Source organism: Ursus maritimus, unplaced genomic scaffold (genome assembly GCF_017311325.1).
Source record: "Ursus maritimus isolate PB19 unplaced genomic scaffold, ASM1731132v1 scaffold_13, whole genome shotgun sequence".
NCBI classification, from domain to species: domain Eukaryota; kingdom Metazoa; phylum Chordata; class Mammalia; order Carnivora; family Ursidae; genus Ursus; species Ursus maritimus.
This window is the reverse complement of record NW_024423675.1, coordinates 8,627,144-8,643,548: the sequence shown is the minus strand read 5'-3', so window position 1 is coordinate 8,643,548 and position 16,405 is coordinate 8,627,144.

Here is a 16,405-nt window from a genome sequence, read left to right as displayed (position 1 = left end):
TGCAGAGATGCTATAAAGGGCGGAATGAAAGAACTGCTACTGTCTATTTCAAATCCATGAATCCTAGACCCTAGAAAACCGTATACTCTGTAACTCCTACATTTAAATGAAAACCATTTATGGGGCATAACTAAATAGGGGGGAAAAAGTCTTCCTCTAAGATATTTTAAATGAATTTTGGCTGGATTATTTTTTCAGGGGTCCATAAAACTAATTCCAAATTCTCTTTAGTGGTCATTTTTTCCCCCCATGATGATATACTTCTACATTTAGAGCACACTTTCCTTGATGGCACTTCTGTCTCTCACAGCAGTACTCAGACATGGGTGTGTTTTCATAGTCACACGCATCTATCTCAGTCACATGCCAAATCTCGTGACACTCATGGTACATCATCTAGGTTGGCTTCAAGTGCTACTTGGTTTCTGAAAGAGGGCTCCTTCCTTCCTTCCTTCCTTCCTTCCTTCCTTCCTTCCTTCCTTCCTTCCTTCCTTCCTTCCTTTCTCTAGTCTGTTTCAATATACTTTCAGGAATACAGCTTTCTACTTTCCCTGGGTTAAGTAATGGATGAAGGTTTTTACCACTCTGACAAGTTATTTCCTGCCATTGTTCAAGGTATTTGAAATTGGAGAGTTTTATTTTGTATATTCCTTTACTGTGTTTGAAAAACATCCAGGAAGAATCAGCAGTGTTTTAAAATCTTTTAAAGAAGAGATCTTTTCTGGCATCCTCAGAAAATGTGATTTTAGGTGAACAATGAATAGGTAAAAGTATTTTAAAAAATGGGAAAAGCACTTTCCTTTTACCTCATAAATTTTACAGATGAAAACAAATCTGAGACTCGAATCAAATTTTAAACTATTTCATTGCCTTTGCTGTAAATTCCATATCTTGCTATCAGTCCTACAGACTTGTTGGAAAACTGGTGTTAGAATAAAAGCAGAAAAGCAACTTCAAAAAGTGAACCCTTTATATTTATCACTTGTGACAATCCTTCTTGACTTCATTCTCAGCCAAAGAGATGCACTATTAATAATGTATTTATTTTACTATGGGCTGCATTTGCCTTCACACTGGGTAAGGGTCCTTTGGGGACCTAGAATGCCAATAGAGTAGATTCCAGCTGGAGATTTATGGAGTGAATGATCCTGGGTCTACAGCAACAGTCTAACAAATGACTCGGGCAGAGGTTTGTGGACATTCCGTCAATGTCAGTGACTTTGGAGGCAACAAATTTATGAGAATCAATGATCTTTACTCAGACTGGAGCCTCTGGTATGGAATGCACAGCTTTGTTTATTATCAGCTCACTCTGGCAAGGAAAATAGAGTTACTCTATGTTCTGCTTTATGAAATTATGTATCAGTATTATAAATTCCTTACTACCCTCCCATTTAAGTAAAATTCTAAAGGTAGTATAGAGTCACACTATGGGAAGGGATTTGAATTTAAAATTAGAAACCCTAGGCAGAAATACTCTTGTTCCAGTTATTAACTGTATGATTATAGACAATCTTCTAAGATCAGTATTTAAGTTTTATATATAATATTTTTATGATATAGATACTTTCATTGTCCCAATTTTGCAGAAAAGAAAAGCAAAGCACATAGAATTTAAGCAACTTTTCCAAAGTCACACAGCTTGTGTGTGGTGATAGGGAGGGGGCTCTAAAGTCTGGCAGTCTGACTCCAGGGTCCACGTTCTTAACAATTATACATACTGTCTCAGTTTTCCCATTATAGATTATATAACAAAAATAACATCTTTGATATCAACTAAAGAATGTTGTTGGCCCCAAACATAATGATGTGGTGAGTGTTAATATTATTAAATATTAAACATAAAATAACTTACATAGATTTATATAAAAGATAGGGAATAAACTACTGTTCATTTTATTATTGTTATATTATTATTATTATTATTATTATTTCAGCACTATTATTATTGTTCCAAGTATAATTGTCCCAGTATTTCTGTAAGTTAAGACCTACAGCATCAATCCCATTTTTATAAATGAGAGAAGTAAAATTCAGAGAGGTAAAGCGATTTACCAAATTCCCCATAGTTATGAAATGGTAGGGCTGAGATTGCACTCCAAAAACCCAATTTATTTTGATTATATCAATTAAGTTTAATAATCATAAATAATATTTCTACCCTTTAGAAGTTAACATTTATTCTTAGTGAAAGTACATATGGCTCCAAAAGAAATAGTAAACTTCTAAAATGTATTGGTATAGATTATTAGGGGAAATGGAAACATCCTTCAAAATGACTGAAATTTGTTCAGGAATAGAGTGATTATCTATTTTAAAACATTTAAAAATATATACCTAATTCAACTGAAGGCTCAAGTCGATTTTTTGGCAATCACTAAAAAGAATATAATGTATACATGAAATGTCCTCTCCATAAAGCAGGCAATTAATTTCTGCAATTGTAGGTATTGGTTGGATAACAAAATCTTTATCAGCTACATTAAGTCATCCTGAAAGAATCTTCACATTGTTGATGCCTCATGCATGGAAGGTGTTCTGCTGGTATTACAAATATGTGTGTAGACAAAGACTCTAGTACAGGCAGAGAAGAGAAAATCCGGACTTGCTACAGAATCCACATCTAATTTAGAGACTTAAAACAGTTGAAGTCTGGCTCTTCATGGAGCCATAGTTTCAAACCACATTGAAAGGGTCAAGGGTAATGGATATTTGATACGCATATGCACTACAGTGATTATACTTTTATAAGGTCAATTGGAATCATATGAGTAGTTTAACCCAGCAAGGCTCCTTTAACACCATCAAATAACCCATCTGACTCAAAAGTCCACAAATCAAGTCCCAAATCAGAGGGCCATTTTGAAGGCACAAGTATTTAGGGGCAAAAAGCCCTGAGAATTGGCCCTATTTCATTTTACCAGATTAATTATAACAAACTGGGGCTTGCACTGAATTTGAGATAATAGGATAAGACCATCCAGGGTAAACAAAACCAACATTTCAGCTGTGTAACTTGTAAAGACCTGGTGGTAGTTAGGAATTAAGTGTAAGCACATCAGGTGGGATATATTCAAGTGGATTTAAAATGACATTATAATCAAGATTTAAAAATAACCCAGGACTCGCCATTCTTCTCCATAGGGTTCCTGATAGAAAAGTATACCCAGAGGAAGCAAAATTACCATTTTGCTAGGACTGGACTTTTCCCTTGAATCCTCTATAACTCTTTAGTGGCCCAGCCAGAGACAATGAAGATGATCCCTAAACGAGGTAAGTCTAAATTAGCCAAAGCCAAAGGAGGTTGAAACATATATTCAGCTGATATCCTCCCCCAAATCCCAAACCCAGTTTCAAATGTCAGTTCAAAATAAGGCCAACTCATATGTACCTATCTAGAAAGTGTAAAGGAAAAATAAATTTGACCTAATGCTGATGGTGGAACTGGCCTAGGTTTCCTGCCTTAGACCTTTTTCAGGTGTCTTCTGAAAGATCTCTCTTAGCTATGTGGGAGAAGAGAGCATTTAAAAAAAAGATACCACCCCCACCTATAATGGTTTTGAAGTATCTTTTCTTTGAACTGTAGTCCATTATAATATCCCAAACTAGGGAATCTTGGATCAAAACCCTTCTCCCAGGGGATAAAGTTGGAGCTAGGTGGTAAAACCAGGGGGCAGAGAAGAACTTTGAACTTCTTATACATAGCACCATACCCTGGATATTTTAATGTACCTCTTATTATAGAGTGCTGATACCAAAGCTCATAATCAACCAAGAGTGTGAGAATCCCATCTGAGTTGGTGACCATAGATTATCAGAGAAGTCCTGTCTACAACTTCTCCAGTCCTTGCTCCTACAATTCCTCCCTAGACCAATGAATCAGAAACTTCATCTTCTCAAGATCCCTTTGAGTTTCTGAAATAGTTCAGGCAAGTACACTAAGTTTATGTCAAGCATCAAAAAAAGCCATCCTGAATCTCACTTGGAAATTTTCTGTTATCCAAGTAGTCTGCAAAGCAAGATTTTTCGGTGTATACCAGGTAACATCAGCTTGAAAATGCCATTATACCAGGCATGTAAATATAGCAGCTGTGGGTTAATGCCCTCTAAAAGGTAACAAAAGACCACCTTCTACAAGTAATTTCTTGTTCCCACAGAAAAGATAAAATCTCCGATTTGAAATTTCTCCCTTAATTTTTCCTCAGAAAAGTTGAAGTTGGAAAAGCGCCATTCCTCCCTTACTTCTTATTCTATTGTATATACGTGGCCAGATGGGTTTTATCTGCTGCAGCAGCCCGGATCATCTGTCACTAAAAGAGGTGGAGCTCCTTCTGCACTTCTAAAGCTGTGCTCTGCCACCAAATTGTTAATGCATCCAGCATTTCCAGAGATCCGCATGGTCAATAAAGCCAATAAGATATCCAAATACCAATCCTACCTCATAAAACTTAGAAATCACAAGCATTGCTAAGCCATTATAGCAGTTAAAACTCAAGACACCAATTTCACTGTGCAATATTATTTTGTAATTAAAAGTAATGTTCCCAGAACCTTAAAATATAGACCTATATTGATTTGCTAGCCAAACCCATAGCAAAGAGCAAGCATTAGGAGGAAAAAGAAGTAGAAAGAAAAGGAAAACAAAATTGTAGAAAAGGAAGCTTTTTCTCGGTTTTGTTCTCTAGTTTGTATTAATTGATGCCAGTGTCCTGCAACCCACAACTTATAAACTTAAATTTCAATTGTTTATGACAATATGCTTACCATTTCCTGTAGAAAACAACCTCCATCTATAAAGTGACTTTCTCTGTCAGAGATTAGAAACTAACACACTTCAGACTTTTTGCATACTAAGACATTTGCAAAGCAGGCCCCGTGACTTTTCTCTTGATCCTTTTAATGCCCACCATGTAGTTCATTCATATACTCAACCAGCCTGTTACTTTCCATTTCATCCCCCATCCCCACTCAGCAATTTGAGTGGGGTTCTTTCTGTGAAGACACTGAGGGTGGCCTTGGTGTCAGACCATCTCAGATATTTACTGTGTGATTAAAGCAAATTATGAAAATTATTTCTCATCTATTAAAAAGGTGTAATAATAGCACTCTACCTTATATGGATAGTAAGAACAAAATAAGATATAGAAGTAACAAACTTAGCACAGTACCTGTTACAACATAGGTTCAGGGCATGTCTTCTATAGGCCACTCTCCAAATAAGTGTACTGACCTTGAAGATTTCCTGATGTTCTCTCCTGTGCTTTTTCATCTTCAGCAAGGGGTCCTGAGACAGACAACAAAACCTGGAAGAGGAACAGAGTGAATTTAGGATTTATGAAGACACTGAATGTGTAGTGGCAGAAGGTGGCATCCATGAGATCTGTGTTTTAAGTTTATACATCATGTAAAGATTTCTTTATATTGAACATTCATACAATTCTACATGGCAGCCCAGGGTCTGGTATTCAGTTATACACTGTCCTCGTAATTTTCCTATGCTTTGCTTATTCTAATAAGATCAGAAGCTATTTGAATGCAGCATCCTAGCATCTTAACTTCTTTTATAATTTGTACCTTCAATATTTAATATGGTGCAGGATATAGTGTTCACTTTCTTGTCGGTTAGCTAATGGTGGCTGTTGTGTCTCTCAGAACAACGATGATGTATGTGAAATCTTGTGGGGAGAAAGCAGACAAAGGAAGATGTAATAGAAGAAATGTATGCAATGGAAAATTTAAGCACAATTATGGACTTACAATAATTATAGCATTATAACACTTCACACTTTCAAGCTAGTCTGGGGTTATTCTTTAGATACTGTTATAACATTTTATCTGAATTAAAACCTCAAGAACTGATTAACATAAAATGTTTATGGACATACTGAATCAAAAAGATAAACAAGGGCATTTTCAATGTCTCGTCCACAGGCAAGACAAACAGACATACATACTTTTTTAAGGCAGTTTTATGAAATCTGTGTCTAATAAGAGTACATGGTATTCACAGGGCAAACTACTTGGCATGCGAGTGTGTTGTAATGTTTAACAATTCAATGTTCTTTGCTGGTGACTATGACTTAAGAGTGTTTATGGATGACACTTATTCGTGCTCTCTCTCACTATCTCTCTCTCTGTCTCTCAAATAAACAAATAAAATCTTTAAAAAATAAAAAAGTAAAAACAAAGAGATGCATTTTCTGGCCACTGTTAACGAATCTCTATTTTATTAAAATGTTGCTTTACTTCTTAGTAAATAAGCTATAGTTATTTCTCTAATATAAAATATTTCTACTGAACATTATTATAAAATATTAATTAGAACAATTATATCTATATATAGAGATATCTAACCTTTATATATAGATATAGATATATCTAACCTTTACTAAGCACTTTTTATCTGCTAACCATTGAGTACTTTATAGTATTTTTCCATCCATTCATGTACATAATATATAATAAAGATGAAGACAATGATAAAAGTGGGTGGAGAAATATTGTGCACAGAGTGGGCAGAGATGTCTTTGGAGGACTAAAGATGGAAAAAAGATACAACAGGATAGGAAGTAATTTTTTGGCAATCCCAGAAGAAGAAAGCCAACAGCAACATCCACTAAAGTTAAATAGGTGCCCTTCCCTGCCAAAGCCCTGGAGAAGTTTGGTACTGTGTATGGTTTCCCTGGAGAGTGATTCCTAACTTCTGGGAAGGTGGAAGTTGGGTTGGACTGCTTTAATCACAGGTCAAGTAATGGGGGGAGGCAGAAAGATTAGATCCAGCCAAAAAGAGAAACTGTTGTTTAACCAGAGGTAGAGCTAAGATGGTTTTTCCAGCTGTCCCTGAGACTCTGCACACATATAGACTCTGAGTAAAGCTGAGAAGCTGATACAAGTCAAGTGCTCACCAACTCCCTCCTGCCAGCCCCGATAAAGGAATACTGTCCATGACTGCAGATGAAGTAAATGCACTTTGCAGACTAATGCCACTCAGGAATCCTCAATATTTATATGCACTTTACACATTCAATTTTTAATAGGTATATGTAATCTGAATGTTGAAAATTGAATTTCTTAATATTGAATTATAAGAGTACTTGCACTGTATGCCAGATATTCCTAGGAGTGCTGAGAAAAGAAAGTTTGCCTCCTAGCAAGATTCCATCAAACTAATTCTCATGGACAATTCATGAAAAATCGCCCAGGTTAAGATGCTATATATGCAATATAAGAGTATGTTCAGAAGATACTTGAATATAATCTACTCCTAGATAATCCAATGGACTGTTCTTCTTTAACACTTGAACACTTGAAGATAAAGACAAATCAAATCTTTCTAATATTTGCAGCTTTTAGTTTATATTCTCCTTAAAACTATCAATTCAATGTCTTCTGGAAACACATTTATTATTCTTTATAATAAGGCAGTCCTGGAATCAGAAAAATCTAAATTTATTATTTAATTAATCTGAATTAGACTCTCTCTAATAAATACCTAGATTATGAAATATTCTAAGCACTTCATAATGGTTCTAACATTATCTGAAATGAAATAGTTGAAATGCACAATAAAATGTGCTGTTTTTATGAGAACAACTGCAAAATCAGATCTGTTGCAATAAAAATAAGACAAGAATAAAAATATTTTGAAGGGGGATAATCCTATGTCACGATGTAAAAGGCAGTTTAGAAAGCTAATACAGAGATTTCCACTTTGGTAAAGTTGAAATAGATGTATTCTTCCCTATTCCTCCCACAAAGTATAGCTGAAATCCCTTGACATTATGTATAACATGAACTAAGAAGACTCTAAAAGAGCAAGAAAAGAAGACAGTCCAGAAATCTTGTAATTGAGTAATAACATAGTGATAAGTTCCCTGGGTTTTCTTTTTGCTTCATATATGATAACCACTCTAGTCTAACAAAACACCATAGAAAAAGCCATGGCCCTACTCCGATCCACACTGACAAAGGCTAAGTCTGGAATCTTCACGTCCACTCTCATCAGAGTATAATAAGGCACCCCCTAATCCCACCCTCACCCTGCTGAGTGGAGAGCCCACAGCTTTTTCCCCACAGGTTGGTAAAGAGGTCCTTTGCCACTTCCCTGATCAATGCAGACCACATGGGAAAGCCTGGACTTCCATTCCCACCCAGCATAAAGAGGTCTGGTCTGAAAACTAGCACCCAGACATGGAAGGCAAGGAAAGAGCAAAGAAAGGCAGAGCACTCCGGACAGGTAGGTGCCAATTTTAATAAACAAAGTGAATTTATGAGCTTTATTTCCAGTGGCTGTAAGACAAATAGAACTCTCCCCCACACCTGCTAGAATCTTAAAAGTTTATATAAAAGGTTTTACCTGGGTTCAGTTATGTATGTCATTCAGATGATCTCAACAGCACCTTACTTTCTCAAGGCTATGTACTTGAAAATGGCTCCCATGGTGAGAACAGTGTGCAGAGTGTAGATTCCAAGGCCAGGGAACTGGCTATGGAGCCTCTGATTCCCCAAGTCCAGCTCATGGGTCAACCAGAGTTCACATACTCACCATGACCTCCTCCAACACCCCACCCCTCCTGACTCTTACACGTACCCCCACCCTACTATGTGCCCTGAGCAAGGGGTTTCACAAACCTTGTGAGAGCTTTCCAGAAACCAGCCTCTGTAAGCAGAGGGCATAAGCAAAGGGAACTTACATATGAGGCTTGTCTTAGGCAGCAGCAAGATGAATAAATCCCCACACCTGCCTACCAAATCTTGAAAGTTTATCAAGGGACCTTAACTGGGTTCAGTCCTGTACTGTGCAGGTGTTCTCAATTCCACATCATTATCTCAAGGCTGCGTCTATGGAGCAGCCTCTAGGAACAGGAAAGGCGAACAGAACCCACATTCCAAAGCCGGGGGAGGGGGGCGTGAAGGGTCTGTGAGTGCCTGGGTCCAGCTCACGGGTCAACTGCCAGTCATGTCTTTTCAATGACCTCCAACAAACAGCACGGAGGTGGCTTATTTGGCTACTATCTGGCTATATTGGAAGCAGATGCCATAGCAACCATATGAGCATATGCAAGAGAAAACACAGATTAAGATAATTCCCAAAATAAGTAACAATTTTTTCCACCAAGAGCTCTATAATTTGAACCACTGATTTACTAAGTTTCCTAGGCTGGGGGTCAGATCAGTCAGGACATTTACTTTAATGTGATTTAGTCAAGTAATACATTAGCACACTCATCAGGTATGAACACAGAACGTTCTGTTTGGATAATGGCACTGGTACCTCCTTGTGAGACCGTAATAATGTCCAAGGTCCAAATGGCCATTCTATTTTGGAGGACAATTTTCCCATTGGAGACATTTCAGTATTCGGTAAAGACAAATTTTATTGGCTATCATTAAAGGCTTACTGGGTGAATTTAGTAAGGGCTTTTATGTGTGTTCCAGGCCAATGGAGGGTCAAAGACAGTGGCCAAATAATCGTACCAGTGGAAAACAGTGCTCTCATCTGGCCTTGAGGACATGGAGGTTGGCATCTTAAGTAATTTTACTTGTACATACCACACAGGTTGGCCAGTGGAGGCAGCACTGACTGTCAAGTGTGTGGACATGGACTGGATACAGGATATGCTGGACCGGGACCCCAGCCTCCTCCCCTCTTTCAGTGGTGTGTGTTCCATTCTAAGTGTAGTGCATTTCCACAGAACAGGCTTGCAGCAGGACAGTGGGGTCCCAGTGGAAACTGAGTAGTTCCTCCTCACCCAGGGATGTGAATCTCATGCTTTCTGTTTTTGTTTTTGTTTTTTTTTAACACCATAAAAAAGTTAAATTGCCACAGAAAATATCCTTCTAGATCAGTGCTATTTAACCATTCACAAACCAGTGCTATAAACTCTTCATTACAGTTTTGTACCAAGGTAAAGAGCTTTGCGACAATCCACCCTGGTACGAAGCCCTCTGTTTCAGACATCTTACAATTAATAAGCAAGACCTCTTAATGGAGCAAGGGATACATTGAATTACATTTGGATCACATTTCTTACCTCTTAGTGTATGGGTAGCAAACTGCTTGGGAACTTGCTACTTTGAGTAGTGCTATTACTTTTATTCCTTGTGAGTCATTTCAAGAATAAACAATCAAATACAGAAATTACAATTAGAGGGACAGGATGACTACTCACTCCCACCCCCACCCTCCACCCCCACATAAGCACAGGACCAAGAGCTGCCTCTGGTAGGCACTTTGGTGAAGTGTGGGCACTAATGCACCTTCAGAATAGCTCAAAGAATAATTTCAAAATCAAGAGATGTTTTTGTTCTGTTTTGTTTGAGATCCAGGAACAAGATTACCAAATTTGATTGCTGACATCAAAGAAACAGCCTATTATCATCCATTTCCTATATTCTGCTCAGTGAACACTCTGACCAAGCCTGGCCTTAACATTCAGTGACCAAGTTAATATACAAACTAATAATTCTATGTGATTCAAAATTGAGTGCACTATTTAATTTCTGTTTGTTTGTTTGAGAGGTGATATGACTGGACACTGGGAAATGAAATGGAGTCACTAAAAGATATTTAAGTCTTCCCAAATTTGTGAAATAATTTCTGTGACACCTTCAAATGCTCCAAATTAAAAGCATAATGGTATAAGCCATGATATTTTTACAACACAGGTCTTCTCTTTATATTACGTGAGGAACCCATAGGGGTGCCTTGCGTGTAGTGTATTTTAAATATGTGCCTACTGAATTAAGATAGCTTGGTATTATGGAAACGGAATGGATTTGGGAACATGAAAATTATGTGCTAAGCCTCAATCTGATAGAGCTAGTTGATTGACCTGAAGAGTACATGGGTAGTCGATTTTATACATTGATATCCTCTTACATAAAATTCAGGGATGGATAAAGAGCACACCAAATTATCTCTAAAAGGGTTCTACTTGTACTGCTTTGTGCCCAATAAACATTAGCTCATTTCCAGACTCTTAAAATAATTTCCTGCCTAATCTCTAGTCTCCAAATTTCACACTGAAAAAAAAAAACTCAACTGAGTAAATTTTAAAGATTATATTGGTTTTATTCGACCATTCATGAATCACACAGCATCCAATCTGCAGAAGAAAGGAGCTCTGAGGAGCTGTACAAAGTGTAAGACTTTTATAAGCAGAAGGCAGTAGGAACAAGGAAGTTATACTGGCAAAATGACAATGTGGTTATTGCAAGGTTACTTTTCTTTAGGTGATAGCAGGCAGATTATCTATTTTAACTTACAGCATTTCTTCCACCTAGAATGACCTTTCTTTTCTTTTCTCTGCCAATAATATTTCACATTTATTGAGCGTTCACTTATACCAGCAAATGCACAAAAACTTTTGCTGCATATTCTCATTTTTTATTCTCACAAAAGCTCTATAAAATTAGGCCCATTTTACTAATATGAAAACTAAGACACAGAATGGTTACACAAATTTTCTAAGGTCAAGCAAACAATATGGTAGCAAAATGGGGAAATGAGAAAAAAAATCCATATTGTAAGTGGAATTAGTATATAAACTTCAACAAGAGACCAAAGAAAAGTCACCAAGCTAGTTTCCAAGATTGCAGTAAAAATATATACTTTAAAATGGTTTGAATTTGGGGTGCCTGGGTGGCTCTGTTGGTTAAACATCCAACTGTTGATATCAGCTCAGGTCTTTAAAAAAATTTAAATAATAATAATAAAATGGTTTGAAGTTTACAAAGAACTTTCATATTCTTTTTCCTGTTTTATTTTACTTTATTTTTCTTAATTCAATATCAGCAGAACCTTAAGTTTGTCACAAAAAAAAATGTATTGGAATTCAGAGGACACCATTTGAAAACTTAATTACTTTCTGATTTGAACACAAAGCTTGAAATAATATGATTTTTCATATTACTTTCTGATTGTAATAAAAATAATAAATCACATTTTTAAAAGGCTATCATTTTGATAGAACATTGATTTCCCTAAAGAACGCATAGAAATCTTGATGTTTAAAAAATTTAAACATAAAATCATAAGTTTAGTTGACTATAATAAATCTCCCCGCCGCAACCCAAGGCCTGCCTAATAGGAGGGTAAGTTTGGTGTTATTAAAGCTCTATCTATCTTCTATCTATCTATCTATCTATCTATCTATCTATCTATCTATCATCTATCTAACATCTATCTATTATCTATCTATCATCATCTATTTATCTACATATATGTGTATGTGTGTGTGTATACACATATACACATTTTGTTTTTTAATTGTAAGCCTTAGACTAGTTGACTAAGATAAGCTTTCAAAAGATTTACAAGACGTTTGTTGAACAAATGCTTTGTATTCACCTTTGGGAAATAGGTTAAGCCTGCTGTGTCAATTAGCTTTATTGATGAGAACTTCAATTGGTCCTGGAGCGTGTTAATTTTCTGAGGTGAACTTACCGAGAGAGCTGCTCAGAGAAACTTTCGCAGTTGGGCAAGCTCTCAGATGCACGTGACTTAAACTGAGATCAGGTTACCATGCTTACACACATTTTAAATGTCCCAGATCCTTCTTGCTTCAGCACGTTGGATGTCAAGACAATCTTTGGCTCCTCTTCCTGCAGTTATCTTCATCTGCTTGCCATTTAGACAAGAAGAACAAGGTTTGTCCTGATAGCTCCAAGGGGTAAAATTAAGATCAGTAGCTTGAAAATTACTGTTTAGTGTAAGAAAGAACACTTTCAAGGTTGTCTGGATAATAGCATATGTGCTTTGGAGGGGGGCTCTAAATATGCTGTGTGTACCTGTGTGTGGGCGCACCGACACAACTGTGTAGATCCTTTCCATCTGTAACAACATGCTGTTCTCGCAGACCTGTAAGTTACTTACTCCTATCTTACAAACGCAACACACCAGACCCTGAGAGATTACAATACATTATCCAAGGTTGCATAGAAGAGCCAGGACTTAAACCCAACTTCAAAAACTGTTCTTTTCTCTACATTTTAGTCTCATTAAAGGTAAAACTGGGCAGCAGCTGGTACAACATATGCCGAAGGGAATGCAAGCATTTGTTGGAGGGTGGGAGTGGCATTGGACTAAGATCTGAATATATTTTAGAGTGACTTGAAGTCTAGTGTCTTTCTGAAATGTCTGGAAATTAGTGAGATCCCTAAATATTCTTAGGGCTTTTTTCACTTTCTTTTTTCTTTTCTTTTTCTTTTTCTTTTTCTTTTCCTTTTTTTTTTTTTTTTTTGGCATGATGGCCAGTGCATAAAGTGATGGAGATGATAACAAGCCAAATTTAGGCCTTGGAAACCGAATGCTTTTTGCCTTTGCCACTGATTACTAATTTCCTCTCAGCCACTCTTACCATCCCTGCACGAGGCTGGTCTAACATTTTAGCCTCCTTTTTCATCAACATTATCTTATACAGGACTTTTACATTAATTTCACTCCAACAACTCACTTTGAAATTACACTTCGAACTTTTTCTCTCTCTGAGTACCTAAAAATCTATGACTCTCAAATCTCTATCTTCAGTGTGGGCCACTTTCCTTTGGAATATATTTATTTCCCTAATGGATCCCCATTGCCTGGATATTCACTTCTTCCATTCGTAAATGCACACGATACACATCATAATATTTTTATCTTCGCATCTACCTCTTCTTTGATTCTCCAAAACCATAGCCACAAAGAGCCTTTGAATTTATCTTTGTCTCCTATCGTTTAGTAAACTACAGATCCAACTGTCTATAATTAGATTAATTTAATGGGATTTTAACCTCCTAAACATATTACCTTCTTCACACTTTCTCCTTTGCTCTGAGACCAGGTTCCCTTTCTTTCTGGCCTCATCTAAAGTAGTCTTCCTTTTCAAGTTACTATTATAGATCTGATAATGTCCCTTCCAACCTAAATAAATATAAAATAGATAATAATTTATTAATTTTACTTTTTTATGATGTGGAAATTAAAAGTGAAAATATACAAGTTTCTTGCCCATGGTTGCACAGCTAGTTAATTTCGGAATTGAACATCAATCTTTAATATTTTCATTTTAATTACAGAATAGTTAACATACAGTGCATTAGTTTCAGGTGTATAATATAGTGATTCAACACTTCCATACAACACCCACTGCTCATCACAACAAGTGCACTCCCTAGTCCTCAACACCTATTTGGCCTGTCCTCCTCCCTTCTGGTAACCATCAATTTGTTCTCCATAATTAAGAGTGTTTTTTGATCGTCTCTTTTTTTATTTCTTCACTTGTTTTGTTCCTGAAATTGAACATATGAATGAGATCATATGGTATTTGTCCTTCTTTATCTGAGTTATTTCACTTAGCATTATACTCTAGGTGCATCCATGTTGCTGCAAATGTGAAGATTTCATTCTTTTTTATGGCTGAATAATCCATTGGATATGTGTGTGTGTGTGTGTGTGTGTGTGTGTGTGTGTGTGTGTGTGACCTTCTTTATCCATTCATCTTTTAGTTGACAATTGGGCTGCTTTCATAATTTGGCTATTGTAAATAATGCTGCAGTGAACATAGGGGTGCATGTATCTTTCTGAATTAGTGTTTCTGTTTTCTTCAAACCAATACCCAGAAGTGGAATTACTGGATCCCACAGTTCTATTTTCAATTTTTTGAGGAACCTCCAAACTGTCTTCCACAGTGGCTGCACCTGTTTGCATTTCTACCAACAGTGCACAAGGGTTCCTTTTTCTCCACATTCTCACCAACACTCGTGGTTTTTAAGCTTTTATTTTATCCATTCTGGCAGGTGTAAGAGGTATCTTATTGTGGTTTTGATTGGCATTTCCCTGATAACTAGTGATATTGATCATCTTTTCATGCGTCTGGTGACCATCAGTATATCTTCTTCGGAAAAATGTCTATTCACGTCTTCTGCCCATTTTTTAATTGTATTACTTGTGTTTTGGGGTGTTGAATCTTATAGGTTCTTTATATATTTTGGATACTAACCCTTTAGCAGATATATCATTTGCAAATATTTTCCTCCATTCTGTAGGTTGCCTTTTAGTTTTGTTGATTATTTCCTTCCCTATGCAAAAGCTTTTTATTTTGATGAAGTCCCAATAGTTTATTTTTGCTTTTGTTTCCCTTGCCTCAGGAGACATATCTGGAAGTTGCTATAGCCAATGTTACTGCCTCTGTTCTCTACTAGTGTTTTTAAGGTTTCAGGTCTTACATTTAGATCTTTAATCCATTTCAAATTTATTTTTGTGTATGGTGTAGGAAAGTGGTTTCATTCTTTTGCATGTTGCTGTCCAGTTTTCCCAACACTACTAGTTGAAAAGACTGTGTTTTTCCCACTGGACATTCTTTTCTGCTTTGTTGAAGATAAATTAACCATATAGTTGGGGGTTTTCTATTCTGTTCTATTGATCTATGTGCCTATTTTTTGTGCCAGTGCTATAGTGTTCTGATTACCACAGCTTTGTAACATAACTTGATGTCTGAAATTGTGATGCTTCCAGCTTTGCTTTCCTTTTTCAAGATTGCTTTGGCTATTCAGGGTTTTTTGTGGTTATATACAAATTTTAGGATTGTTTGTTCCAGGTCTGTGAAAAGTGCTGTTGGTATTTTGATAGAGATTGTATTAAATCTGTAGATTGCTTTGAGTAGTATTGACATTTTAACAATATTTTTTCTTCCAATCTATGAGCATGGAATGTCTTTCCATTTCTTTGTGTCCTCTTCAATTTCTTTCATCAGTGTTTTATAGTTTTCAGACTACAGGTCATTTAGCTCTTTGGTTTATTCTTAGATATCTTATTATTTTGGGTGCAACTGTAAGTAGGATTGTTTTCTTAAATTCTCTTTCTTCTACTTCATTATTAGTTTATAAAAATGCACCAGATTTCTATATGTTGATTTTATATCCTGTGACCTTACTGAATTCATTAATCAGTTCTAGTAGTTTTGGTGCACTCTTTAGTGTTTACTATACAGAGTATCATCTCATCCTCAAATACTGAAAGTTTTACTTCTTCCTTGGCAATTTGGATGTCTTTTATTTCTTTTTCTTTTCTGACTGCTTTTTGTCAGGACTTCCAGTACTATGTTGAATAAAAGAGGGGAGAGTGGATATCCTTGTCTTGTTCCTGATCTTAGGGGAAAAGCTGTCAGTTTTTTTTCCATTGAATATGTTAGCTGTGGGTTTTTCATGTAATGTCTTTATTATGTTGAAGCGCTTACTACTTTGCTGAGGGTTTATATCATGAATGGATGTTATACTATGCCAAATGTTTTTTCTCCATCTGTTGAGATGATCAGTTTTTATCCTTTCTCATATTGATATATCATACTGCTTGATTTGTGAATATTGAACCACTTTTTCATCCTGTGAATAAATTCCCCTTGATTGTGGTGAATGATTTTCT